This window comes from Camellia sinensis, unplaced genomic scaffold (genome assembly GCF_055761805.1).
Source record: "Camellia sinensis isolate YWXY unplaced genomic scaffold, ASM5576180v1 Unanchor6, whole genome shotgun sequence".
Classification (NCBI taxonomy): Eukaryota; Viridiplantae; Streptophyta; class Magnoliopsida; order Ericales; family Theaceae; genus Camellia; species Camellia sinensis.
This window is the reverse complement of record NW_028129474.1, coordinates 16,477,501-16,492,500: the sequence shown is the minus strand read 5'-3', so window position 1 is coordinate 16,492,500 and position 15,000 is coordinate 16,477,501.

The following is a 15,000-nucleotide window of genomic DNA, read 5'->3' as shown; positions in this document are numbered from 1 at the left end:
TCCACTAGGGAAGCGCAGACAACCCGAAGGCGAGTCGAAGACAACCTAAAGGCGATCACCCGAGGGACATGGAGGAATGCACCAGTGGAGTTCGCTGCACAGGCAGGGATCCGTCCAACTCGCACAAACCGAACACAACTCACGCGCCACGACGTACACTGTGCACCAGCCCCCCAAAACGAATCACCCCCCGAAGGACTAAGAAGCCCGACGAACGCGCGAAAACATTTAGAGAGGCCGAGCAAGCACCGGTTAGCGCGAATGAAAGTAACAAGCGCAACAGGCAACTTTCGAGGGACATACTTTTCGCAACAAGCTTCCACTAGGAAAGCATAGGCAACTCGTTCGAACGTCAAAGCCAACCAAATGGCAATTACCCGAGGGACACGCTTTTCGCAAGGCACCTTCCACTAGGGAAGCGCAGGCAACCCGAAGGCGAGTCGAAGACAACCCGAGGGACATGGAGGAATGCACCAGTGGAGTTCGCTGCACATGCAGGGATCCGTCCAACTCGCACAAACCGAACACAACTCACGCGCCACGACGTACACTGTGCACCAGCCCCCCAAAACGAATCACCCCCCGAAGGACTAAGAAGCCCGACGAACGCGCGAAAACATTTAGAGAGGCCGAGCAAGCACCGGTTAGCGCGAATGCAAATAACAAACGCAACAGGCAAATTTCGAGGGACATACTTTTCGCAACAAGCTTCCACTAGGAAAGCATAGGCAACTCGTTCGAACGTCAAAGCCAACCAAATGGCAATTACCCGAGGGACACGCTTTTCGGAAGGCACCTTCCACTAGGGAAGCGCAAGCAACCCGAAGGCGAGTCGAAGACAACCCGAGGGACATGGAGGAATGCACCAGTGGAGTTCGCTGCACAGGCAGGGATCCGTCCAACTCGCACAAACCGAACACAACTCACGCGCCACGACGTACACTGTGCACCAGCCCCCCAAAACGAATCACCCCCCGAAGGACCAAGAAGCCCGACGAACGCGCGAAAACATTTAGAGAGGCCGAGCAAGCACCGGTTAGCGCGAATGCAAATAACAAACGCAACAGGCAACTTTCGAGGGACATACTTCTCGCAACAAGCTTCCACAAGGAAAGCACAGGCAACTCGTTCGCACGCCAAAGCCAACCAAATGGCAATTTAACCGAGGGACATGCATTTCGCAAGGCAACTTGTACAATTACCCGAGGGACATGGCATGCTTGCCAAGGCCGTGGCTTGGCATGCTTGCCAAGGCCGTGGCATGACATGCTGCTGGCCAAGGCCGGGCATGCCATGCTGCTGGACAAGGCCGTGGCAAGGCATGCTGATGGCCGAGGCCGTGGCAAGGCATGCTGATGGCCGAGGCCGTGGCAAGGCATGCTGATGGCCGAGGCCGTGGCAAGGCATGCTGCTGGCCAAGGCGTTGGCATGGCATGCTGCTGCTGACCAAGGCTTGGGCTTGCCATGCTGCCGGCCAAGGCCGCGGCATGGCATGCTGCCGGCCAAGGCCGCGGCATGCCATGTTGCTGGCCAAGGCCGTGGCATGGCATGCTGCTGGCCAAGGCCGTGGCATGACATGCTGGCCAAGGCCGGGGCATGGCAAGCTGCTGGCCAAGGTCGTGGCATGGCACGCTGCTGGCCAAGGCCGGGGCATAGCACGCTGCTGGCCATGGCCGTGGCTTGGCAAGGTTGCCAAGGCCGGGGCATGGCGTGCTGCTGGCCAAGGCTTTGGCATGCCATGTTGCTGGCCAAGGCTGTGGCATGGCATGCTGCTGGCCAAGGCTGTGGCATGGCATGCTGCTGGCCAAGGCCGTGGCATGACATGCTGGCCAAGGCCGGGGCATGGCATGCTGCTGGCCAAGGTCGTGGCATGGCATGCTGCTGGCCAAGGCCGTGGCATGACATGCTTGCCAAGGCCAGGGCATGGCATGCTGCTGGCCAAGGCTTTGGCATGCCATGTTGCTGGCCAAGGCTGTGGCATGGCATGCTGCCCTAGGCCAACGTGCCACCGCCACCGCCGCGGGCCGCCACTCGACGCATCCCGTGCTTGGCTATGTAGTTTCGATGCCACAAGCCAATGCCACAAGCCAAGCGATGGCATGTGCCAAGCGCCCGCCTAGGCATAGGCGTGGCCTGTGGCCTGGCCATGCTGGCCAGCCTTAAGGGAGGTGCCCCCCCCTTATAATAGCCTGTTAAGCCCTTTTCAATCTGGCAGGAGGAAACATCAAGCATGTTCGAGGAGTCATAATGGGGTTTTTTTAAAAAGTAATGGTTTTTTGCCAAAACTTTCAACATGAAAGTTGTATGAAATAATTTAATACACCATAAAAAAAATTATAAAAAAATATTTGGCCACCGGAATATTTTATTTTAATTTATTTCAATTTTAATACTTAAAAAATAATAAAAATTACTAAAAATACTCAAAAAATTCTAGAAAAATTCCAACAATTATAAGATGAGGCACTAGTAATTATAGTAATTTTTTTAATTATTTTTTTATTTTTAATTTATTTTATTATAATTTTTATGAGTAAATAAATAATTAAAAAGCCCGACGAACGTGCAAAAACTCTTAGAGAAACCCAGCAAGCATCGGATAGCTCGAATGCAAATAACAAACGCAACAGGCAACTTCCGAGGGACATACTTTTCCCAACAAGCTTCCACTGGGGAAAGCACTAGCAACGTGTTCGCAAGTCAAAGGCAACCAAACCGGCTATTACCCGAGGGACAAGCATTTCGCAGGGCAACATATACGTAAGTCAAAGCCAAACCAAATGGCAATTACACGAGGGACAGGATTGCTTGCCAAGGGCGTGGCATGCGATGTTCTAGCCCAAGGCCAAGGCACGCCACGCTGCGGGACAAGGCCGTGGCAAGACATGCGGCTGGCCTTGGCCTTGGCATGGCATGCCGCCGGCTTTGGCTGGGCTGCGTTGGCCTTGCCATGGAATGTTGCTGGCTTCGGATGGGCTGCCTTGGCCTTGGCCTTGGCCGTGGCATGGCATGCTGCTGGCCTTGGCCTTGGCCTTGGCATGGCATGCTGCTGGCTTTGGCTGGGCTGCCTTGGCCGTGGCATGGCATGCTGCTGGCTTTGGCTGGGCTGCCTTGGCCGTGGCATGGCATGCTGCTGGCCTAGGCCTTGGCATGGCATGCTGCTGGCTTTGGCTGGGCTGCCTTGGCCGTGGCATGGCATGCTGCTGGCCTAGGCCTTGGCATGGCATCCTGCTGGCTTTGGCTGGCAGCCTTGGCCGTGGCATGGCATGCTGCTGGCCTTGGCCTTGGCATGGCATGCTGCTGGCTTTGGCTGGCCTGCCTTGGCCGTGGCATGGCATGCTGCTGGCCTTGGCCTTGGCATGGCATGCTGCTGGCTTTGGCTGGCCTGCCTTGGCCGTGGCATGGCATGCTGCTGGCCTAGGCCTTGGCATGGCATGCTGCTGGCTTTGGCTGGCCTGCCTTGGCCGTGGCATGGCATGCTGCTGGCCTAGGCATGGCATGGCATGCTGCTGGCTTTGGCTGGGCTGCCTTGGCCGTGGCATGGCATGCTGCTGGCCTTGGCCTTGATATGGCATGCTGCTGGCTTTGGCTGGGCTGCCTTGGCCGTGGCATGGCATGCTGCTGGCCTAGGCCTTGGCATGGCATGCTGCTGGCTTTGGCTGGGCTGCCTTGGCCTTGGCATGGCATGCTGCTGGCTTTGGCTGGCCTGCCTTGGCCGTGGCATGGCATGCTGCTGGCCTAGGCCATGGCATGGCATGCTGCTGGCTTTGGCTGGGCTGCCTTGGCCGTGGCATGGCATGCTGCTGCCCTTGGCCTTGATATGGCATGCTGCTGGCTTTGGCTGGGCTGCCTTGGCCGTGGCATGGCATGCTGCTGGCCTAGGCCTTGGCATGGCATGCTGCTGGCTTTGGCTGGGCTGCCTTGGCCTTGGCATGGCATGCTGCTGGCTTTGGCTGGCCTGCCTTGGCCGTGGCATGGCATGCTGCTGGCCTAGGCCATGGCATGGCATGCTGCTGGCTTTGGCTGGGCTGCCTTGGCCGTGGCATGGCATGCTGCTGCCCTTGGCCTTGATATGGCATGCTGCTGGCTTTGGCTGGGCTGCCTTGGCCGTGGCATGGCATGCTGCTGGCCTAGGCCTTGGCATGGCATGCTGCTGGCTTTGGCTGGCCTGCGTTGGCCGTGGCATGGCATGCTGCTGGCCTAGGCCTTCGCATGGCATGCTGCTGGCTTTGGCTGGGCTGCCTTGGCCGTGGCATGGCATGCTGCTGGCCTTGGCCTTGGCATGGCATGCTGCTGGCTTTGGCTGGGCTGCCTTGGCCGTGGCATGGCATGCTGGTGGCCTAGGCCTTGGCATGGCATGCTGCTGGCTTTGGCTGGCCTGCCTTGGCCGTGGCATGGCATGCTGCTGGCCTAAGCCTTGGCATGGCATGCTGCTGGCTTTGGTTGGGCTGCCTTGGCCGTGGCATGGCATGCTGCTGGCCTTGGCCTTGGCATGGCATGCTGCTGGCTTTGGCTGGCCTGCCTTGGCCGTGGCATGGCATGCTGCTGGCCTAGGCCTTGGCATGCAATGCTGCTGGCTTTGGCTGGGCTGCCTTGGCCGTGGCATGGCATGCTGCTGGCCTTGGCCTTGGCATGCCATGTTGTTGGCTTTGGCTGGCCTGCCTTGGCCGTGGCATGGCATGCTGCTGGCCTAGGCCTTGGCATGGCATGCTGCTGGCTTTGGCTGGGCTGCCTTGGCCGTGGCATGGCATGCTGCTGGCCTTGGCCTTGGCATGGCATGCTGCTGGCTTTGGCTGGGCTGCCTTGGCCGTGGCATGGCATGCTGCTGGCCTTGGCCTTGGCATGGCATGCTGCTGGCTTTGGCTGGGCTGCCTTGGCCGTGGCATGGCATGCTGCTGGCCTAGGCCTTGGCATGGCATGCTGCTGGCTTTGGCTGGGCTGCCTTGGCCGTGGCATGGCATGCTGCTGGCCTAGGCCTTGGCATGGTATGCTGCTGGCCTAGGCCTTGGCATGGCATGCTGCTGGCTTTGGCTGGCAGCCTTGGCCGTGGCATGGCATGCTGCTGGCCTTGGCCTTGGCATGGCATGCTGCTGGCCTTGGCCTTGGCATGGCATGCTGCTGGCTTTGGCTGGCCTGCCTTGGCCGTGGCATGGCATGCTGCTGGCCTAGGCCTTGGCATGGCATGCTGCTGGCTTTGGCTGGCCTGCCTTGGCCGTGGCATGGCATGCTGCTGGCCTAGGCATGGCATGGCATGCTGCTGGCTTTGGCTGGGCTGCCTTGGCCGTGGCATGGCATGCTGCTGGCCTTGGCCTTGATATGGCATGCTGCTGGCTTTGGCTGGGCTGCCTTGGCCGTGGCATGGCATGCTGCTGGCCTTGGCCTTGGCATGGCATGCTGCTGGCTTTGGCTGGGCTGCCTTGGCCGTGGCATGGCATGCTGGTGGCCTAGGCCTTGGCATGGCATGCTGCTGGCTTTGGCTGGCCTGCCTTGGCCGTGGCATGGCATGCTGCTGGCCTAGGCCTTGGCATGGCATGCTGCTGGCTTTGGTTGGGCTGCCTTGGCCGTGGCATGGCATGCTGCTGGCCTTGGCCTTGGCATGGCATGCTGCTGGCTTTGGCTGGCCTGCCTTGGCCGTGGCATGGCATGCTGCTGGCCTAGGCCTTGGCATGGCATGCTGCTGGCTTTGGCTGGGCTGCCTTGGCCGTGGCATGGCATGCTGCTGGCCTTGGCCTTGGCATGGCATGCTGCTGGCTTTGGCTGGGCTGCCTTGGCCGTGGCATGGCATGCTGCTGGCCATGGCCTTGGCATGGCATGCTGCTGGCTTTGGCTTGCCTGCCTTGGCCGTGGCATGGCATGCTGCTGGCCTAGGCCTTGGCATGGCATGCTGCTGGCTTTGGCTGGGCTGCCTTGGCCGTGGCATGGCATGCTGCTGGCCTTGGCCTTGGCATGGCATGCTGCTGGCTTTGGCTGGGCTGCCTTGGCCGTGGCATGGCATGCTGGTGGCCTAGGCCTTGGCATGGCATGCTGCTGGCTTTGGCTGGCCTGCCTTGGCCGTGGCATGGCATGCTGCTGGCCTAGGCCTTGGCACGGCATGCTGCTGGCTTTGGTTGGGCTGCCTTGGCCGTGGCATGGCATGCTGCTGGCCTTGGCCTTGGCATGGCATGCTGCTGGCTTTGGCTGGCCTGCCTTGGCCGTGGCATGGCATGCTGCTGGCCATGGCCTTGGCATGGCATGCTGCTGGCTTTGGCTTGCCTGCCTTGGCCGTGGCATGGCATGCTGCTGGCCTAGGCCTTGGCATGGCATGCTGCTGGCTTTGGCTGGGCTGCCTTGGCCGTGGCATGGCATGCTGCTGGCCTTGGCCTTGGCATGGCATGCTGCTGGCTTTGGCTGGGCTGCCTTGGCCGTGGCATGGCATGCTGGTGGCCTAGGCCTTGGCATGGCATGCTGCTGGCTTTGGCTGGCCTGCCTTGGCCGTGGCATGGCATGCTGCTGGCCTAGGCCTTGGCATGGCATGCTGCTGGCTTTGGTTGGGCTGCCTTGGCCGTGGCATGGCATGCTGCTGGCCTTGGCCTTGGCATGGCATGCTGCTGGCTTTGGCTGGCCTGCCTTGGCCGTGGCATGGCATGCTGCTGGCCTAGGCCTTGGCATGGCATGCTGCTGGCTTTGGCTGGGCTGCCTTGGCCGTGGCATGGCATGCTGCTGGCCTTGGCCTTGGCATGGCATGCTGCTGGCTTTGGCTGGGCTGCCTTGGCCGTGGCATGGCATGCTGCTGGCCATGGCCTTGGCATGGCATGCTGCTGGCTTTGGCTTGCCTGCCTTGGCCGTGGCATGGCATGCTGCTGGCCTAGGCCTTGGCATGGCATGCTGCTGGCTTTGGCTGGGCTGCCTTGGCCGTGGCATGGCATGCTGCTGGCCTTGGCCTTGGCATGGCATGCTGCTGGCTTTGGCTGGCCTGCCTTGGCCGTGGCATGGCATGCTGCTGGCCTAGGCCTTGGCATGGCATGCTGCTGGCTTTGGCTGGGCTGCCTTGGCCGTGGCATGGCATGCTGCTGGCCTTGGCCTTGGCATGGCATGCTGCTGGCTTTGGCTTGCCTGCCTTGGCCGTGGCATGGCATGCTGCTGGCCTAGGCCTTGGCATGGCATGCTGCTGGCTTTGGCTGGGCTGCCTTGGCCGTGGCATGGCATGCTGCTGGCCTTGGCCTTGGCTTGGCATGCTGCTGGCTTTGGCTGGGCTGCCTTGGCCGTGGCATGGCATGCTGCTGGCCTTGGCCTTGGCATGGCATGCTGCTGGCTTTGGCTGGCCTGCCTTGGCCGTGGCATGGCATGCTGCTGGCCTTGGCATGGCATGCTGCTGGCTTTGGCTGGGCTGCCTTCGCCGTGGCATGCCATGCTGGTGGCCTTGGCCTTGGGGCTGGGCTGCCTTGGCTGCGGTTCTTATCACTAGACGTGCGTTGCGTGCGAAGGCGTGCAAAGGCGTGCGCGACCATGCGCGCAACACGCGCACCGTGGTCAAAAGACCACGCGCGCGGTATTCGCACAGGCCACGCTGCCCACGCCGCGGGCATGCCAGGCCGCCCAGGCCGTGCGCATGCCATGCCGTGCTGCCCAGGCCGGCTGCATGCCAGGCCGCCCAGGCCGTGCGCATGCCATGCCGTGCTGCCCACGCCGCGGGCATGCCAGGCCGGCTGCATGCCAGGCCGCCCAGGCCGTGCGCATGCCATGCCGTGCTGCCCACGCCGCGGGCATGCCAGGCCGGCTGCATGCCAGGCCGCCCAGGCCGTGCGCATGCCATGCCGTGCTGCCCATGCCGCGCGCATGCCAGGCCGCCCACGCCCGCGCGCATGCCACGCCATGCTGCCCAAGGCCGCGCCCAGGCCGCGCAAGGCCGCGCCCAGGCCGCCCAATGGCAGGAGGAAACATGAAGCATGTTCGAGGAGTCATAATGGAGTTTTTTTAAAAAGTAATGGTTTTTTGCCAAAACTTTCAACATGAAAGTTGTAGGAAATAATTTAATACACCATAAAAAAAATTAAAAAAAATATTTTTTTACAGAAAATATTTTATTTTAATTTATTTCGATATTAATACTTAAAAAATAATAAAAATTAATAAAAATAGTCAAAAAATTATGGAAAAATTCCCATAATTAAAGGATGATTCACTAGTAATTATAGAAATTATTAAATTATTTTTTTCATTTTTTTTATTTTATTTTGATTTTTTTATGCCAAATAAGGGCTTTAAAAATTCGAAAAGCTCCAGAAAAATTGCAAAAAAATAGGGAATGACATTTAAAATTGATTGTAGTGCATTTTTAATTGTGTTGCACGGTTTGGGTAAGATTATAAAAGAATCATGTTCAAAAAGATCGATCGAGGCGGTGGCACGCCATGGCCTTGGCCTTGGCCTTGGCCTTTGCCCGCGGCCTTGGCCTTTGCCTTGGCCTTGGCCATGCCTTGCACAGGGACTTGGCCTTGCCCACTGCCTTGGCCTTGGCTTTGGCCTTGGCCTTGGCATGGCATGGCATGCTCGCCGAGGCCGTGGCATGCCTTGCTGCTAGCCAAGGCCGTGGCGTGGCATGCTCGCCCAGCCCGTGGCATGCCGTGCTCGCCCAGCCCGTGGCACGCCATGTTGGCCCAAGGCATTGGCATGGCATGCCGGCCAAGGCATGCTGGCCAACGCTGCACAAGGCGGTGCCATGGCATGGCATGCTGACCAAGACCGTGCCATGGCATGCTGGGCGAGGCCGGGGCATGGCATGCTGGCCGAGGCCGTGGCTTGCCATGCCGCCACGGCCGTGGCATGCCGGGCAACGGACCGGCATGGCCCAGCCCGTGGCACGCCATGTTGGCCCAAGGCATTGGCATGGCATGCCGGCCAAGGCATGCTGGCCAACGCTGCGGCACGGCGTGCTGGACAAGGCGGTGCCATGGCATGGCATGCTGACCAAGACAGTGCCATGGCATGCTGGCCGAGGCCGTGGCATGGCATGCTGGCCGAGGCCGTGGCTTGCCATGCCGCCACGGCCGTGGCATGCTGGGCAACGGACCGGCATGGCATGCTGGCCGTGGCGGTGGCACGACATGCTGGCCAAGGCAGTGGCATGGCATGTAGGCCAAGGCTAAGGCATGGCACGCTGTGGCATGGCACGCTGGCCAAGGCAGTCGCAAGGCATGCGGGCCGAGGCCGCGGCACGGCCCGCTGGGCAACGCGGTGGCATGGCATGCTGGGCAACGCCGTGGCAAGGCATGCGGGCCGAGGCCTTGGCATGGCATGCTGGCCGAGGCCGTGGCATGGCATGCGGGCCGAGGCCGTGGCATGGCATGGCATGCGGGCCGAGGCCGTGGCATGGCATGCGGGCCGAGGCCGTGGCGTGGCATGGCATGGCATGTTGGGCAACGCCGTGGCAAGACATGCGGGCCGAGGCCGTGGCATGGCATGTTGGGCAACGCCCTGGCAAGCCATGCGGGCCGAGGCCGTGGCGTGGCATGTTGGCCAAGGCTAAGGCATGGCACGCCGGGCAACGCGGTGCATTGGCATGCTGGGCAGCGCGGTGGCAAGGCATGGGGGCCGAGGCCGTGGCATGGCATGTTGGGCAACGCCGTGGCAAGACATGCGGGCCGAGGCCGTGGCATGGCATGCGGGCCGAGGCCGTGGCACGACATGTTGGCCAAGGCTAAGGCATGGCACGCCGGGCAACGCGGTGGCATGGCATGCTGGGCAACGCGGTGGCAAGGCATGCGGGCCGAGGCCGTGGCATGGCATGTTGGGCAACGCCGTAGAAGGGCATGCGGGCCGAGGCCGTGGCATGGCATGCGGGCCGAGGCCGTGGCATGGCATGTTGGGCGACGCCGTAGCAAGGCATGCGGGCCGAGGCCGTGGCATGTCATGCGGGCCGAGGCCGTGGCATGGCATGCGGGCCGAGGCCGTGGCATGGCATGTTGGCCGAGGCCGTGGCAAGGCATGCGGGCCGAGGCCGTGGCATGGCATGTTTGGCAACGCCGTGGCAAGACATGCGGGCCGTGGCATGGCATGGCATGCGGGCCGAGGCCGTGGCACGACATGTTGGCCAAGGCTAAGGCATGGCACGCCGGGCAACGCGGTGGCATGGCACGCCGGGCAACGCGGTGGCAAGGCATGCGGGCCGGGGCCGTGGCATGGCATGTTGGGCGACGCCGTAGCAAGGCATGCGGTCCGAGGCCGTGGCATGTCATGCGGGCCGAGGCCATGGCATGGCATGCGGGCCGAGGCCGTGGCATGGCATGTTGGACGACGCCGTAGCAAGGCATGCGGGCCGAGGCCGTGGCATGTCATGCGAGCCGAGGCCGTGGCATGGCATGCGGGCCGAGGCCGTGGCATGGCAAGTTGGGCGACGTCGTGGCAAGGCATGCGGGCCGAGGCCGTGGCATGTCACGCGGGCCGAGGCCGTGGCATGGCATGCGGGCAGAGGCCGTGGCATGGCATGTTGGGCGACGCCGTCGCAAGGCATGCGGGCCGAGGCCGTGGCATGGCATGCGGGCCGAGGCCGTGGCATGGCATGTTGGGCGACGCCGTAGCAAGGCATGCGGGCCGAGGCCGTGGCATGTCATGGCATGTTGGGCGACGCCGTAGCAAGGCATGCGGGCCGAGGCCGTGGCATGGCATGTTTGGCAACGCCGTGGCAAGACATGAGGGCCGTGGCATGGCATGGCATGCGGGCCGAGGCCGTGGCACGACATGTTGGCCAAGGCTAAGGCATGGCACGCCGGGCAACGCGGTGGCATGGCATGCGGGCCGGGGCCGTGGCATGGCATGTTGGCCAACGTCGTAGCAAGGCATGCGGGCCGAGGCCGAGGCCGTGGCACGGCATGCGGGCCGAGGCTGTGGCATGGCATGTTGGGCGACGCCGTAGCAAGGCATGCGGTCCGAGGCCGTGGCATGTCATGCGGGCCGAGGCCGTGGCATGGCATGCGGGCCGAGGCCGTGGCATGGCATGTTGGGCGACGCCGTAGCAAGGCATGCGGGCCGAGGCCGTGCCGTGGCATGCGGGCCGAGGCCGTGGCATGGCATGCGGGCCGAGGCCGTGGCATGGCATGTTGGGCGACGCCGTAGCAAGGCATGCGGTCCGAGGCCGTGGCCTGTCATGCGGGCCGAGGCCGTGGCATGGCATGCGGGCCGAGGCCGTGGCATGGCATGCGGGCCGAGGCCGTGGCATGGCATGTTGGGCGACGCCGTAGCATGGCATGCGGGCCGAGGCCGTGGCATGTCATGCGCGCCGAGGCCGTGGCATGGCATGCGGGCCGAGGCCGTGGCATGGCAAGTTGGGCGACGTCGTGGCAAGGCATGCGGGCCGAGGCCGTGGCATGGCATGCGGGCCGAGGCCGTGGCAAGGCATGTTGGGCGACGCCGTAGCAAGGCATGCGGGCCGAGGCCGTGGCATGTCATGCGGGCCGAGGCCGTGGCATGGCATGCGGGCCGAGGCCGTGGCATGGCATGTTGGGCGACGCCGTAGCAAGGCATGCGGTCCGAGGCCGTGGCATGTCATGCGGGCCGAGGCCGTGGCATGGCATGCGGGCCGAGGCCGTGGCATGGCATGTTGGGCGACGCCGTAGCAAGGCATGCGGTCCGAGGCCGTGGCATGTCATGCGGGCCGAGGCCGTGGCATGGCATGCGGGCCGAGGCCGTGGCATGGCATGTTGGGCGACGCCGTAGCAAGGCATGCGGGCCGAGGCCGTGCCGTGGCGTGCGGGCCGAGGCCGTGGCATGGCATGTTGGGCGACGCCGTAGCAAGGCATGCGGTCCGAGGCCGTGGCACGTCATGCGGGCCGAGGCCGTGGCATGGCATGCGGGCCGAGGCCGTGGCATGGCATGTTGGGCGACGCCGTAGCAAGGCATGCGGGCCGAGGCCGTGCCGTGGCATGCGGGCCGAGGCCGTGGCATGGCATGTTGGGCGACGCCGTAGCAAGGCATGCGGTCCGAGGCCGTGGCATGTCATGCGGGCCGAGGCCGTGGCATGGCATGCGGGCCGAGGCCGTGGCATGGCATGTTGGGCGACGCCGTAGCAAGGCATGCGGGCCGAGGCCGTGGCATGTCATGCGGGCCGAGGCCGTGGCACGTCATGCGGGCCGAGGCCGTGGCATGGCATGTTTGGCCACGCCGTGGCAAGACATGCGGGCCGTGGCATGGCATGGCATGCGGGCCGAGGCCGTGGCTCGACATGTTGGCCAAGGCTAAGGCATGGCACGCCGGGCAACGCGGTGGCATGGCATGCTGGGCAACGCGGTGGCAAGGCATGCGGGCCGAGGCCGTGGCATGGCATGTTGGGCAACGCCGCAGCAAGGCATGCGGGCCGAGGCCGTGGCATGGCATGCGGGCCGAGGCCGTGGCATGGCATGCGGGCCGAGGCCGTGGCATGGCATGCGGGCCGAGGCCGTGGCATGGCATGTTGGGCGACGCCGTAGCAAGGCATGCGGTGCGAGGCCGTGGCATGTCATGCGGGCCGAGGCCGTGGCATGGCATGCGGGCCGAGGCCGTGGCATGGCATGTTGGGCGACGCCGTAGCAAGGCATGCGGGCCGAGGCCGTGCCGTGGCATGCGGGCCGAGGCCGTGGCATGGCATGTTGGGCGACGCCGTAGCAAGGCATGCGGTCCGAGGCCGTGGCATGTCATGCGGGCCGAGGCCGTGGCATGGCATGCGGGCCGAGGCCGTGGCATGGCATGTTGGGCGACGCCGTAGCAAGGCATGCGGGCCGAGGCCGTGCCGTGGCATGCGGGCCGAGGCCGTGGCATGGCATGTTGGGCGACGCCGTAGCAAGGCATGCGGTCCGAGGCCGTGGCATGTCATGCGGGCCGAGGCCGTGGCATGGCATGCGGGCCGAGGCCGTGGCATGGCATGTTGGGCGACGCCGTAGCAAGGCATGCGGGCCGAGGCCGTGGCATTTCATGCGGGCCGAGGCCGTGGCATGGCATGCGGGCCGAGGCCGTGGCATGGCAAGTTGGGCGGCGTCGTGGCAAGGCATGCGGGCCGAGGCCGTGGCATGTCATGCGGGCCGAGGCCGTGGCATGGCATGCGGGCCGAGGCCGTGGCACGTCATGCGGGCCGAGGCCGTGGCATGGCATGTTTGGCAACGCCGTGGCAAGACATGCGGGCTGTGGCATGGCATGGCATGCGGGCCGAGGCCGTGGCTCGACATGTTGGCCAAGGCTAAGGCATGGCACGCCGGGCAACGCGGTGGCATGGCATGCTGGGCAACGCGGTGGCAAGGCATGCGGGCCGAGGCCGTGGCATGGCATGTTGGGCAACGCCGCAGCAAGGCATGCGGGCCGAGGCCGTGGCATGGCATGCGGGCCGAGGCCGTGGCATGGCATGCGGGCCGTGGCCGTGGCATGGCATGTTGGGCGACGCCGTCGCAAGGCATGCGGGCCGAGGCCGTGGCATGGCATGTTTGGCAACGCCGTGGCAAGACATGCGGGCCGTGGCATGGCATGGCATGCGGGCCGAGGCCGTGGCACGGCATGCGGGCCGAGGCCGTGGCATGGCATGTTGGGCGACGCCGTAGCAAGGCATGCGGGCCGAGGCCGTGGCCGTGGCATGGCATGCGGGCCGTGGCCGTGGCATGGCATGGCATGCGGGCCGAGGCCGTGGCATGGCATGTTGGGCAACGCCGTGGCAAGGCATGCGGGCCGAGGCCGTGGCATGGCATGATGGCCGAGGCCGTGGCATGTCATGCGGGCCGAGGCCGTGGCATGGCATGTTGGGCGACGCCGTAGCAAGGCATGCGGTCCGAGGCCGTGGCATGTCATGCGGGCCGAGGCCGTGGCATGGCTTGTTGGGCGACGCCGTAGCAAGGCATGCGGGCCGAGGCCGTGGCATGTCATGCTGGCCAAGGCCAAGGCATGGCATGGCATGGCATGCGGGCCGAGGCCGTGGCATGGCATGTTGGGCAACGCCGTGGCAAGGCATGCGGGCCGAGGCCGTGGCATGGCATGATGGCCGAGGCCGTGGCATGCCATGCTGGCCAAGGCTAAGGCATGGCATGCCGGGCAACGCGGTGGCATGGCATGCTGGGCAACGCCGTGGCAAGGCATGCGGGCCGAGGCCGTGGCATGGCATGTTGGGCAACGCCTTGGCAAGACATGCGGGCCGAGGCCGTGGCATGGCATGGCATGTTGGGCAACGCCTTGGCAAGGCATGCGGGCCGAGGCCGTGGCATGGCATGCTAGCCGAGGCCGTGGCATGGCATGTTGGGCGACGCCGTGGCAAGGCATGCGGGCCGAGGCCGTGGCATGGCATGCGGGCCGAGGCCGTGGCACTGCATGTTGGGCGACGCCGTAGCAAGGCATGCGGGCCGAGGCCGAGGCCGTGGCATGGCATGTTGACCGAGGCCAAGGCATGGCATGCCGGGCAACGCGGTGGCATGGCATGCGCGGCCGAGGCCGTGGCAAGGCATGCGGGCCGAGGCCGTGGCATGGCATGTTGGGCGACGCCGTGGCAAGGCATGCGGGCCGAGGCCGTGGCATGGCATGCGGGCCGAGGCCGTGGCACTGCATGTTGGGCGACGCCGTAGCAAGGCATGCGGGCCGAGGCCGAGGCTGTGGCATGGCATGTTGACCGAGGCCAAGGCATGGCATGCCGGGCAACGCGGTGGCATGGCATGCGCGGCCGAGGCCGTGGCAAGGCATGCGGGCCGAGGCCGTGGCATGGCATGTTGGGCGACGCCGTGGCAAGGCATGCGGGCCGAGGCCGTGGCACTGCATGTTGGGCGACGCCGTAGCAAGGCATGCGGGCCGAGGCCGAGGCCGTGGCATGGCATGTTGACCGAGGCCAAGGCATGGCATGCCGGGCAACGCGGTGGCATGGCATGCGCGGCCGAGGCCGTGGCAAGGCATGCGGGCCGAGGCCGTGGCATGGCATGTTGGGCGACGCCGTGGCAAGGCATGCGGGCCGAGGCCGTGGCATGGCATGCGGGCCGAGGCCGTGGCATTGCATGTTGGGCGACGCCGTAGCAAGGCCTGCGGGCC